The following is a 13,721-nucleotide window of genomic DNA, read 5'->3' as shown; positions in this document are numbered from 1 at the left end:
TATACCTTCATTATCTCAAGTGCAGGATAACTGTAACCCACTCTGGCTGTCAAGTCACAACTAAAAACTACTGTGAACTGAAGGTGACTTGAAATGCAGCCATGCAATTATTAAGTAATGTGTCATGCAAGGAGCACAGTGCATTACACCAATTGCTTTGGCAGTGCACTCGTCGCCAGCAAGAAAGGAGGTGAAATTCATACCCTCTGTTTTGACCTTTGTCTCCTGAAGTGGCTCAGCACCAACCTACCTGAAGGGACTTTAAATTCTCTGTGCTATGTTCTAAAGTTGTGATTACAGCTACTGGAGCTTCGGGCCAGCTTTGTTCTTAATAGGTCTGAGATGTGACCGGTGTGTTTTGTATAAGCATGTATTTTGTTTTTTTAAAAATTCTTTTTTTCTTCTAAGAGGCTATTCTTTGTAAGCACAGGGAGCAGTGTTACTATGATCCATGTGTTTAAGCAGGCTGGATGATTATATTAATTTGGTTTGACTTTGTGCATGGCAATGTTCCTTCTCCTTTCCCACAGAATTCTTACATGATCTACATACATACACATGTATGTGGTAACACCAGAATATATATTTTACAGTTTCATCCAGACTCAAAACAAGAACTTCAAGAGATTTGGAATTTCCTGTGCCCCATGATGAGCTGTTCAAATTGCTGCTTTTCTCTCTGGCACCTGGATGGGTTTGTTTTGCCAATGCTATATGAGCAGCTATGTTGCCTGCTCTAAAATTTTCTTTCAAATGTGGTGGTTGTTAGTACTTTTGAAGGGTTTAGGATTTTCTAAAAATAGGACATCGCTGAGCTACCAAAACCTAGGTGAATAAAGTATCTGAGGTTGTTTTGTTCAAATAATTTTGTGGATACAGTTTGATTGCTGTCACTGGTTTTACTTTTATAGTTCTCTTGGTCTTTTTGTTTTCCAAAGCTATTATAAATATTTCAGTCACAGCGAGAAATAAAGTTTTACCTTGGAAAAAAAATTATTATGGAGCTTAAATATTTAAAAAATCTTATGTAAGGAACTGTTTCTATTACTCCTTAAATGAAACGGAAATAAAAACGATGACATGAAAAGAATTATGATCCTTTGGAGCATTAAAAATTCCTCCACTAGGTGGAGAACTTGCATCAAGTATGCAACTAAAAGTCTTGGCACGAACTGAAATCATAACGGTGCTGCAAAAATTAAACTCCTCAAAACAGAATAGTTTTTGTATCATACTTCCCTTCTATAATTTCTGGTGAAGAGTACTTCTAAATTTGTGGTATAGAAATTCTGTGAGGTTGTAGAACACTATAAAAATTTATGTTTAAAACTTACTGAAAGGATGAATATATATTTCTTGACATATTAGCTGAAGAAGTTGCTCTATATCCTTATATACTATTTACATATTTTGAATTAATTACAGGTATTATAACTGTGACTTGGGAATTCAAGTGTTCAGGATATTTGTTCATATCTTCATGCTGGTGGTCTGACAGAGTTAGGAAGAGGGCAGGTGATGACAAGGTAGGAAGCTGGATGTACTCTTTCATTATGCTCCAAGCCCTGCAAATAATTAACATCAGACATAGAGTTTGGAATTGGATTTTCAAGACTCCAGTTGATTCTCTGTGGCTTGCAAAGTCCAGAAGACAAGATAACAGCTGCTGGTAAAGGCAGATACTGTGTAATTTGTAGTCTGCATGCATGCCAGGTTATAACTAACATTAGGGGTAGTGGTGGCATTAGGTTAAGGCTATAACGTGCTTTAAATTTAGGGCTGAGGTTAGATTTGAGGATAAGAGGCATTCTCTCCTATTGACACATTCCTTTTTGAAAGCTCAGATCTTTGTTGCATCCTATTATTCCTGAAGAGCTGGAAATGGGCATGTTTTGGAAATGCTGAATGTTCTGTGTTGTCTTGTAGAGGCAAGGTTTGTACCAATGCCCTCACTAGGGTAGTGTTAGGAATAAGGAACCTGAAATTTATTGCTCTCAATTTATGGGTAAATATTCCAGGAACTAGGGAAATAGAAAGATTACATGTGTCTCTATGGGAATACACTTTTCTTTCACTTTCATTGGTGTGCTCACATTGGTGCTGATGGTAATATGAAGACTGGAGATAGGTTTAAGGTTTCAGGTTTAATAATGAAGGGAATTTTTTCATTCTAGAGGTCTACAAATAGAGAAAACAGTTGGTTAGGCCAATGCTTTATGTTCTCATTTACTTCTGGTCTTCCTTCAATTCATTCATATAATTAAATTTTGCATTAGGATTTGCACTTTGTATGATTTACTAAGACAGACAGAATTAATATTTATTTATAGTAATAATTAGTATAAAATAATACCTTTCAAAAATTATTGCATAATATAGGGGAGAACAGTAGAAAGGACTCCAGCTAATAATTAGGTTTTGGTTCAGAGTTGGAAGTAAATTTAGAGCTTAGAAATCTAAAACTTCAGAACTACAGTATATTTTCCTCTTACATTTACCCATGTCTGCCCATGTTTAGGAAGAGGAATTTCTTAAAAGCATTACTGGAATTATAGGCCATATCTAAATAAACATAATTAAGTTTGAATGTAGGGCTGGAGTTATCATTTGGAAACTCAATTGAGTTGAAGAGCTGTGTTTGTTATGGCCTTTTGCAGGGTTTTTTGGGGTGGAAAGAGGGAATAGGTCATTACGGGGAACACATTAATTTTTTCCCGCTCATGAAAGGGTATTCCTGCCAAGAATTAGTCCTTGTCTGCTCCTGCCTGGGGTGGTAGGATGGGACGGGATGGGACAGGATGGGATGGGATGGGATGGAACAGCCTCTTAGTCTCTGCTCTTCTTCCCTGGACTGTTCTGGGATTTTGCCAGCCTGTACAAGGGCTGCAAGAATTGATCTGAGGGAAGAAGTGTGACAGCAGTAGTGAAGGCTACTTGGGTTTCCTCATAGAGTCCAAATTTGCATTGTGGGTATGATGAAGGCTCTCAGTGTTGGGGAACATGAAGGTGTTCTCACACTCTCCATCTTGCTCATTTCTTGTTTCCATTCCTGGGCCTCATTTTCCTTGATGAGCCATCGTGTCTGCCTCCATTCAGAAAATGGTAATTATTTCACCCAAATTTAAAATGAACTTCAGTTGCCTCCATTCAGAAGATTGCAATTATTTCACTCAAATTTAAATCCAAGCTCAGCTGATAATTTTTTTAGGATATCTCCCAGAGTTTGGCAGAGTGTTGCACTGAATCTGACTTTGTCTGCCAGGACATATGTCCAATACCTGCTTGTGTCAACAAATTCCATTTATTGTTCTGTAGGACACACTGTGCAGCACTGGTGGCCAGTGAGGACACTCCGAACTGAAAAATACTCAAATGCAGTAATTAGGTTCCTGTGCTGAGTGGCAGCACTCATTGGAAGATGCAGGCCAAGCAGTGATAAGGGTTCTAGACATAAAGAAAGGTGGACAAAAAGTTGGTCTGCTCTGATTGTGCTGGCAGTCAGAGATTTCCTGCTGGTGCAGAGAGAGCAAAGCTGCTGACCAAATGCTTCACTTTTGTTACAACAAACAGTCAAACCTGTGTAGATCAACAGGACTGATATAAACATAGACCTTGATACATGTGCTGTACAGTGGTGTGACAGCCTTTTCTTCACTTCATCTGCAATGCTCACAGTACAAAAGATACTACAAAAACTGGGGAGGCTGTGCATCGATCCTTTGTCATGTGTATGAATGGATATCTCCAGCTATTTAATACTGGTTTTAGTTTGTAACAACCTTTAGTAATTTCTCTTATTTCCAGTAATTATTTTTCTCTCTTTTTCTTGTACAAGTTGAAAAATATTAGTAAATTTTTACAGACAGAATGTGCGTGGTTTGTTGTTACCTTGGAAAAAGGTAAAAGGGTGACCTACAAACAACTGTTGTGAGGTGTGTGTTTGTCTTTTCTCCCAAGTAACAAGTGATAGGATAAGAGGAAATAGCCTCAAGTTGTGCCAGAGGAGATTTCGATTGGCTATTGGGAAAAATTTCTTCACTGAAATTATTGTCAAGCATTGGAGCAAGCTGCCCAGGGAAGTGGCTGAGTCACCATTCCTGGAGGTGTTTACAAGATGTGTAGGTGTGGCACTCAGGGACATGGTCTAGTGGTAGACTTAGAAGTACTGAGCTAACAGTTGGATTCAATTATCTTAAAAGTATTTTCCAAACTAAATGGTTTTATGATTTCATGGAATTCACAGGAGACTGTGCAGTTCTCTTCAGTTCTGGTGGCCACTGAGCTGGCTGTCACAAAGGCAGGACACAGGAAGGCTCCTCTTCAAGGTACAGAAGGGAAATGGAATTTTTAATAAACATTTTAAAATTTCCATTTTGCCTGGTTGAATCAATTTGAGTTTCCTGGTAATAATCCCAAAGGATTCAGTTTTCTAAGGAAAGCTGACTTCTTTGAGTATAAAAGTCCTTTTGTTCTTTTGGGGAGGGGGATGTGTGTCATCACTAGAGGAAAAAGATCTAGTTCAAACCATTGCTGTATCTGCTAGGTGCAGATTGCTTCTCAGAAACCTCAATCACAGCAACTCTTCTGACTTCTGCATTGTACCAGTTTTGCACCTTCTGGTTTGGTGATAATGAAATACAGTCTTTCAGCCTTTCCTTTCTGCTTTCTGAAAAAAACATATCCTGTTTGTTTTCATAAGTGCTTGAAAGTGTTCAGAAGTGTTTAAATGAGGCACATGTCAGCATACCAAATTAACATGGTAGCCATAAGGAGTGCTATTGTATTTATATCTTACAAATCATCTCCACCCCCTTATCTGCTTTTCAAAGGAATAGTCTGTCCAAAGGTTTAATTTAATGAAATAGCTGACAGTTCATTTGTTTTTTTAAGATGCAGCATTGAAAAGGATTATTTGATTAGGAGAGCAAAAGATGGCCTAATTTCAACACAGGTCAGGAGAGCTTGAGAATTTTCTATGTTGAGAGTTTTTTGGTCCATTTTCTAGCCCTGTTCCATATCACAGAATCATAGAATATTAGAATGGTTTGGGTTGGAAGGGACCTTAAAGATCATCCAGTTCCAATCCTTCTGCCATGGACAGGGACACCTTCCACTAGATCAGGTTGCTCAATGAGCCATCCAACCTGGCCTTGAACATTTCCAGGGATGGGGCATCCACAACATCTCTGGGCAGCCTGTTCCAGCACCTCACCACCCTCACAGTAAAGAATTTCTTCCTTATTAATTTAAACCTACCCTCTTTCCGTTTAAAGCCTCTACTCCCTGTGCTAGCACTACATGCCCCTGTAAAAACTCCCTCTCTTGACTATCTTTCACTGTAAGTTTTGCTCTACCGGCTCTTGTAACCACTGAAACAGCCTGTGTGTGCCAGTACAGTGAGGCTACAGGAGACTGACATGCTCTCAAATATTATGTGATGGACAGAGAACAGAAAATAATTTATCTTGGTTGTACTTCAAAGTGAGAGCCAGACAGAGAAAAAACCCTCCTGTTTTCCAGATCTCTATATGGAAACATTCCAGATCGCTGGCTACTGTGAGTAATTGTTTTCCATTTAATTAAGGTAGAAACAAGAGATCAAGAGCCAATATGTCCACAGTCAGAGACAAAATTGTGGGATGCAAAATTCAGGTGTGATGACAGAGATTCTTTTTTAAAAGTGTGACATTCTTAGAAAAAATCAAAACTCACAAGGGTGAAGGTTGGGAACTCTGTCCTTTCAGCAGCCCATGCACAACACAGTGAAACCTGCAAGAAAAATCACTATCTTTTGGAAAGTGAAACTTTGTTTTATTTTCAGAAGACAGCAGATGTAAGCAGCTTTTACCATAACCTGTCAGTTCAAGTGTGTTCAAGCCGGCATTTTTTGCTTATTTTGCAATTGGTTAGGAGAGTGTGGATGACTTATCATTTCTAAGGAAAATACTGATTTTCAGTCCAGAAGTGCTTCATCAACTCCATGTTTTCATGGATGCAAGAACATGTATGCAAGTTCCAGAAGTATTACTTCCCAAAGAAAATATTTTAATGTGGCTAGCACAGGTTTTTCCCATGAGAATTCTTCTTGTGTTTTATAAATAAAGATAAAGTTTGGATGTTATTGGAACAGTGTCCCAGAACTTGGACAGTGCAAGCCTGGCCAATCAGGCTTGGGGGAAGGCTTCTGACCGACCAATCTGGATGACTTTTGAAAACTCTATATATATGATGAAATCAAAACAATAAAGATCATTCCTTCTTGCCACTGAGAACTGGTACTTTCTTTACTCTGCTAGCTGCTCAACAGCGACATTTTAACAGTCCAGTTTCACACTGGCGTTATTATATCCCATTTAATCAGTAAGTTTAGTAACCTAGAGCTGAGTGACTGGGAGGAATTATGATTCCTCTTATTCTTTGTGCCTGTATTCTCCATCAGTTAAAGCATTTTCAGGGGTCAGCTATTCTGTGTGGAGAAATCAACTATTAAGCAATCATAGTATACCTATGGAGAGCCAGGTGTGCAAGAGTGAGGTCTATGGGAGCACACAATCACAATTAGAAATCTCAAGTGGGCACGAATCTTACTCCCTAAAACAGCTAAGGCTCGTTATCTCCCTCCTGACAAAATTAGAAGCCTTTTCTCAGAAATCCCTAAACCAGGAGGTAAAAAGATCCAAAACAATTTATTCAGTCTTGTGAAACACTCATTGTCATAGTCAAACTCATTCTTCTGTCTTTGGAGGTGGCAGTGCAGGGAGAGTTGAGTGTGGGTTATATAAATTCTAATGAAACTTTAGCATGCTTTGTGAAGTAATTTAATGGACTTACATTTTAAAAATCTCTACAGTCTCTGTACTCCTCTAGAATTGCTGTATGTAGTGTGAGACACTTTAATAGGACTAATTGAGGTAATTTCACCCTAGCTTATTTGAGACACGATGAGAATATACTCCCTTGGGAAGTGGGTGAGGTAGTTCAAGTCCTCCTGAGAGTTAACCTTGAGTGTCACAGACATATGAGGACAATAAAAGCTAAGGACAAAAGATACAGTACTTTTTTTTTCATAATTGTATAGAAGAAAGAGTTTCTTTTTTTTTTTTTTTTTTTTTTTGTCTAAGAGCACCAATCATGTATGGCCTCACAGAGGAGAAAGAAATGTTACTTCTGTCATTTGGGAATTCCCTTTGCGGGCATAAGCATTCTGGGTGTGCTCCAGACAGAAATTTTATTTTATTTTTTTAGATAGCTGTAAACTTCAGGCTTTTCTGGAGCAAGGATCTGCTGAAAAGCTCCAGGTAGGTGACTTTTAGATTCAGAGTGTAGATCCTGGGCCCTAATCTTTTTGTGAATCTAGCCTTACATTCCCATTGCTCCCCTTACATTGCTTGCTCTTGAGCTTCTGATGGCTGAATGAGAAAAGCCCTGGAGTGAGAACACTCCCTTTCTATAATTACAGGGTGAAATCCCAAACAAATGGCATGGCACCCGTTGACTTCAGGTCATGCCAGAAATTCACATGTGGTTTTGGTTTTATTGTGTGTCTTTCCCCTTTGTTCATGAGCATTGGCAGTGAACCTAACATAATGAGACTTACAGAGCTTCCCTGGACAATATTATTAAAAAGGAAAAAGGAAGCTGTCTAATGTATCTAATAATAACTGAATGATAGCAAGCTATTCACATGGTTGTCTTTGCCAGCAGGGAATGTATTTAGTGAATAAATGGGAGGGAGGACTTCCAATCTTAAATTCCTCTGCAACATGCAAAGCACTGAGCAACAAAGGGTGACAGGAGATATGCATGTCCAAGTAAAACAACAAAGGTAACCTTTCATTAAACACATTCTGAAATAGTTAACTACAATTCCAAGTAGTGGCAATTAATGAGTTAGCATAAAAACTTCTTTTCCAGGCATTACAAATCAGTCTGTATTTACACACAAAAACCATATTACAATAAAAAACATAAATCAGATGTTTTTATAACCTAAGAATATTGTGTTTAACCCAACTCAGTTTCAACATTTTTCCATCCTTCTGTCTGCAAAAAGATTTTTGTAGCTTGATCAGAAAAAATGTTTGTGCCATTACTCAGTTCTGTTCTCACTCCTTCAAATATTTCAAAATAAAGTGCTGTGGCTACTATTATTAATACTTTATATTTTCCACTTGTTCTTTTTCAGCAGTGATGCTAGGATTTCTATTCTTAGTTGCCATTATGTCTTTTACATTACTTCCTTGTTTTGTAACTAATGAAAATGTAAATGTTATGACCAAATTTTTCCTGCCAATTAGAATACAGAGCATATTGCAAAAACTCTAGCACCTATATGTCTCATGGGGAATTTTAAACTATAGTTTTATTTCAAATTAAGTGGTTATTAATTGATTTTAAATTAAATCAATATAGTTCATTTTGTTCAATTGTTGTACATATGGCCTGAATTTTTGTTTGCTTACAGGCACTTCTCTGCTTTTAACTCCAAATTAGTTGTTGTTTTGAGCAAATGTTTGTGTAATGTCCAAAGTGTTCTTCATAACAATGTTAACAAGAAAGTAATTGATTTACAAATTACCCTAAAACCTGTCTACTCTGGATAGTTCTCTGAGTTTATAATGCAGAATAATACAAATGAGGTCCTTTATTAGAGACTGCCTTGACTACAGAGTTTGATTCTTTTGTATTCTTTTTCCTCTTGCTTATTCCCTCACCTAATAATACACACACAGGAAATACTTGTAAAAAAGGCATTTTAGTCTGTATTGTCACAATGACCAAGATTTAGATGCTGGATTTGGTTACATGTGCTGGTTTTTCTGATTCCTATCCTCATGGAATAGATACACTTGCTTATAAAATTTGCTTAAAAATATTTTTGCTTTTCATTTACTTGTTTGTTGTCAGTGAACACAGCATCTGCTTATGTCTTCAACAGCATTACTAAATATTCTGGTTGCACCCCTCCATTGCTTTTAGTTGAATGTTTATTCATGCCTCTCTAGTTTTGCTAGAGCAATGCAATATTTTTCATCGAGTCACACTTATCTTGCATGCTACTTACATTTAACATTTCCTTTTTCTCTGCAATTGCATATATTTCAGTTACATGTGTTAAAATCTCCATCTATTGCAAAGCACTCCATTTTATCTATGTGCTGTATCTCTGGCAAGCACTTCTTTTGGGATCCCATGTATTGTCCTTTGCCAATGTCATTTCAGCCATGAGCAGGGCTTTCCTGAGGTTGGGAGAGGAAAAGGGTGTGCCTCTTCAGACCCTTTCTGCCTTCCTGCAGAGGTGACCTCCTGTAAGGTGATAAGAGCTTCTGGCTCTTGCTCAGGACAGTTCTGATTCTGAGCAGAAAAGTGTCTAGGCAAGATAAAAGATCTGGTGGCTTTTGTGCTGCTCCCCCTGCTCTGAGCCACTGCATGCCAAAGCCTGTTTTCAGCACATGCTGGCATCTTTTGCACAAATACAATTATATGTAAATGTGTGGGACTCAGTTTCATAAACTGGATTCCAAACTGCTGCTAAAACCTTGCGTGCTGAAATGTTAGTATTTCATAATTAAGAATATTACACAGAAATTATGTTTTTATGTTATGTGTAGTTTTTCCCATTCATCAGATTTTGGATTGTATTTTACATTATCGTTTGGATGCATTTAAGCTTTTTGCATCCAACTTTGTTGAATAATAACTTATCTGTCATCTGTTAATGTCTGCTTGATAGCTAAACAGCCAAGTCCTGGCATCATAGCTTGAGATATTTGCTAGTTTAGTGCTGTTGCTTTCATATTCATTGTTTGTTCTGTAATGGCCCTTAAACATTTTCCATGCATATTTGAGCTAAAATGATTCTTTACATAATGCCTTAGAGGAAAACAAGGTTCTTCTAATAGCAATTAAAATTAGCAATGATATTAGGCTAAGAATTTAAAATTACGTATCACTTCTGTGCCAATTCCCTTTTATCATTAAAAAAAAATCAATTTTCAACAATGTTGTATACCTCATGCATTATACACAACTTCAGTGATTTACTTCTTGTTTTGGCACAGGCTCAGTTGAATGATATAAGAGCTAATTTTGTTTTTCCTGCTATAATGGCTTGTATTGTCTGCATAATGAATCCTTTCTGAGTTTCATTGGGAGAGTTATGATGTTCATATGCTTCTGTTAGTGAAAAATTTTGTGCTTGTTCTCCAAGAAGTTTATCTTACCTGAAGTCTGAAAGAACCATTCATGCAGGTATCTGGTATCACACACCATTCACATCCACTCACTCAGATATCAGGAAGAGACAAATCTAGGGATGGATTTTCTTGTTAGGATGGTGGATATTTCCAAGTGAATGCAGGAAACACAAGTGTGAAAGAAAACACTGAAAGAAGTTCCCAGCTATGCTACACATTTTGATAAATGACACGGTGATGTTTCCATTGAATCATGTAAGAAATGATGCCATACATGGAGAAATGGGCAAAGAAGAGGCTTTTTGTAGCTGGAGTATGGCAAAGAAATAACAGTGAGGACTAGCAGATCAAGAACTTGAGATATCTGGACTTTTGCAATTTTTGTCCATTTGGAAATATTCCAGAAACTGAGCTCCTTCCCTTTTCCTCTGTAAAGAAACAGCTCAAATCAAGAAATGAGAGGGGAAGCTGGGAAGAGGCTTTTAACCTACACTCTCAATGTTCATTATAAATGTTCATATAATATACAATATTATATTATATATGAAGTAAATCAGGCAAATCAGAGTAGAGCAAGACTTACTAATAAATGTAAAGAAGTCCCAAAGATCCTAGAAAAAAGAACAAATATTGTAAAGAGTAGGTGACAGCTGAAAGGCAGTAGAGCCACTGGAAGGCAGCAGAGGTAGGGAAAAGATCCTGTTGAGGATGAGGCACTAGGCAGTGAGGAATGATGGAAATGCTTGTGTGTTAACTCAGGGCAATGTATAGTGCTGATTTATATTTATGCTTCTGAGAGGGGTGCAAGTATGTTTTTGTTTGCAAGTTATCTTAAGCTGTGTAAGATTTATAACAAATATTTGCAATAAATCATTATATGTTAAGTGGATAAAATCTAGCTTAGAAATAAATATCGTTTAATATAGATGGTCTTTGTAAGAATATTAAGTGGCTCAAGGTGTAGGAAATTTTTATTTTTATTTTTTTGGTAATAATAAGTATGTCTCTCTCTGTCTGCCTGGATTTAAACTGAGTGTTTGAATCCTGTATTTACAATAAAAGATAGTCACAGAAGATAAACAATGTCAACATTGAACACATGTGCTTTGCTTAACTCATCTGAGGTTTGTCATCAAGGCTATGTAGGTAGGAAATCAAATCAAGTTATAACTCTCATTGTAGTAATTTCCCTCTTATAAATAGGATTCTTAGAAGCCAGATTGCAGTGAATATCAACTGGAAATCAGTGCATCAAAGAAGAAAAAGTGTTCTCTGGGTCCTGAGTTATGACACAGACACTCAAACAGGGCTTGCAAAAGGCTGAAGCCCATCTTTAGTGCTGAGATAAAGCAAAGCTTCTACTCTTTTAAAAGTATTTCAAGAGAATTGATATAGCTTGTGATGCCATACAATGTTTAGGCATTTTCTGTAAATCCTTAACAACTTTATTTATCTAAGCAGATTCCAGCTATGAGACTTAGGAAAACAAAACAGCGTGAGGTGAAAGGAAAATTGGCTGAAGATGTTCTTGATTTTCACTTACTTCTGGTTAGAGTCATTCACAGTCTCCATCTCAAACATTCTGTAAGAATAAAGATTGATCAGACATACTTTGGAGAATTTTTGAAGGCACTGAGAGTGTTGATACTGGTTTCTGCAGAGATATCTTGATGAGAGGGTAGATGAAATACACTGGGACTGAGTTCCAGCATGACAAATCCAATAATCTAAGCTTGCTCCTGCTTGCTATCAGCAGGTAATTTTTTCTAGCTGTAATAGTACTGTTTGTCATTAGTCTTCTGAGGGTGTGTGGCAAAGATGGAGCAGCTCAAGTCAAGAGAACGAAGACAAACCTGGATGAGCCAGAGGGATTTTGTTTGCATGGATACTATTTGAAAAGTACTTTCTGCATTAAGCAGAAAACATAAAAGCAACAAAGAGCATTAGGGTACAAACAAATAATGCAAGTAAGCAATAGTAAGTTTATGATATTTCTTCCTTCACAGTTTGCATATTTCTTAGCCTGGTGAGGAATAGAAATATCACAGAAATTCAATTATTCAGATGACCTGGACAATCTAAACAAACACACCTCCTAAAGGAAGATTTGGCATGAAGAAATAAGTGAGTTTTGCTTTGCTCAGCACTCAGAACACTGTATCTCAGTGCCTATTGTGGAAGAATTGAAATTGCAGATATATGTCTACAAATTTTGGGGCTGGAGGAAAATGGGTTTTTATATGCCCTCAACCTTAGAAATTGCTCCTGGCCTCAATCTGGGATTATTTTCTCCCTTGGGGTGTGCTGGAAAACATGTCTCCTTTACTCCTTTCAAGGAGTTGAAGGAAGGGATGGAAAGCAGGGATGAAGGATTGGTCCTTGTGTAGTAATTATGGGACATGGGATGAAGGAAATGTTAAGGATTATGTTGCTTTGGATATCTGAAGTGATTGACTGGGTTCATATTAATTTCTATAAATAAGTACAAAAGGTATGCACTGAAATAAATGTTTTAAAGGAAATTACACTACTTTGAGTATATATTCTTGACTAAAATTTCAGTGAGGTTGTGGCAAATGCTGCTGCCTCACCCTGAATTTCAGTGTGGAAATGTTTCCAATGTAGAAACTCAATCACAAAAATAATCTTTTTCCCCAGATCTTACCAACATTGCACAGGAACAATACAGTTTTCTCTGCTTTAGCAAAATAGAGTTTGTTTGCTGTATGGTGTGAGCCTTTGATGTACATTGGCTAAAGACAGCACAGCAACTAAAATATGAGGCATGGCTGCCTGTGCTAATAAAGTCACAGAATCAGAGAATGGTTTGATTGGGACCTTAAAGGTCATCCTGTTCCAATCCCCCTGCCATGGGCAGGGACACCTTCCACTAGACCAGGTTGCTCAAAGCCCCATCAAGCCTGGTCTTGAGCAATTCCAGGGCTGGGGCATTCACAACTTCTCCAGGCAACCTGTTCTGGTGCCTCACAATGCACTAAACTGAATTTACCTTGCTTTATCTTAAAATCATTACCCCTTGTCTTATCACAGCATGTCCTTGTAAAAAATCCCTCTCCAGCTCTCTTGCAGGCCTCCTTTTGGTATGGGAAGGCTGCTCTAAGACCTTAATGGAGAGACTTTATGTCATATTACTACTGCGTGATGTGGAAGAGAAGTGCCAAAACTGGCACTCAGAGGCTTCAGTTTACTATTTATCATGCCTTAGTTAGCACGCAAAGGTGGTAGATCATAAAGTAGATTGCCACTCTTTGGCAGAAATAAAATTAAGTTCTAATATTATGGAGTTACTGTCTGTCCAGGCTAGCAAAAAACAAGCATTCTGTATTATTAGTGGAATATATATTTGGGGTATGTTGTGGGCCTTTTCATGATAGAGTCACTGTCATTTAAGGGATTGTAATAAATCTAGGACCACCTTCAAACAGCTTAACCTCCAGTTAAATTTTTGAGCAGTGGTGCTCTCTATTAACAAGGTGTCTATGAAAGTCTAGGGTTGGCCAGTAG

The sequence above is a fragment of the Lichenostomus cassidix genome, chromosome 2, assembly GCF_008360975.1.
Source record: "Lichenostomus cassidix isolate B80296 chromosome 2, HeHo_3.0, whole genome shotgun sequence".
Taxonomy (NCBI): Eukaryota; Metazoa; Chordata; class Aves; order Passeriformes; family Meliphagidae; genus Lichenostomus; species Lichenostomus cassidix.
The sequence above is the reverse complement of the archived record's forward strand: the minus strand, read 5'-3'. Positions refer to the sequence as shown.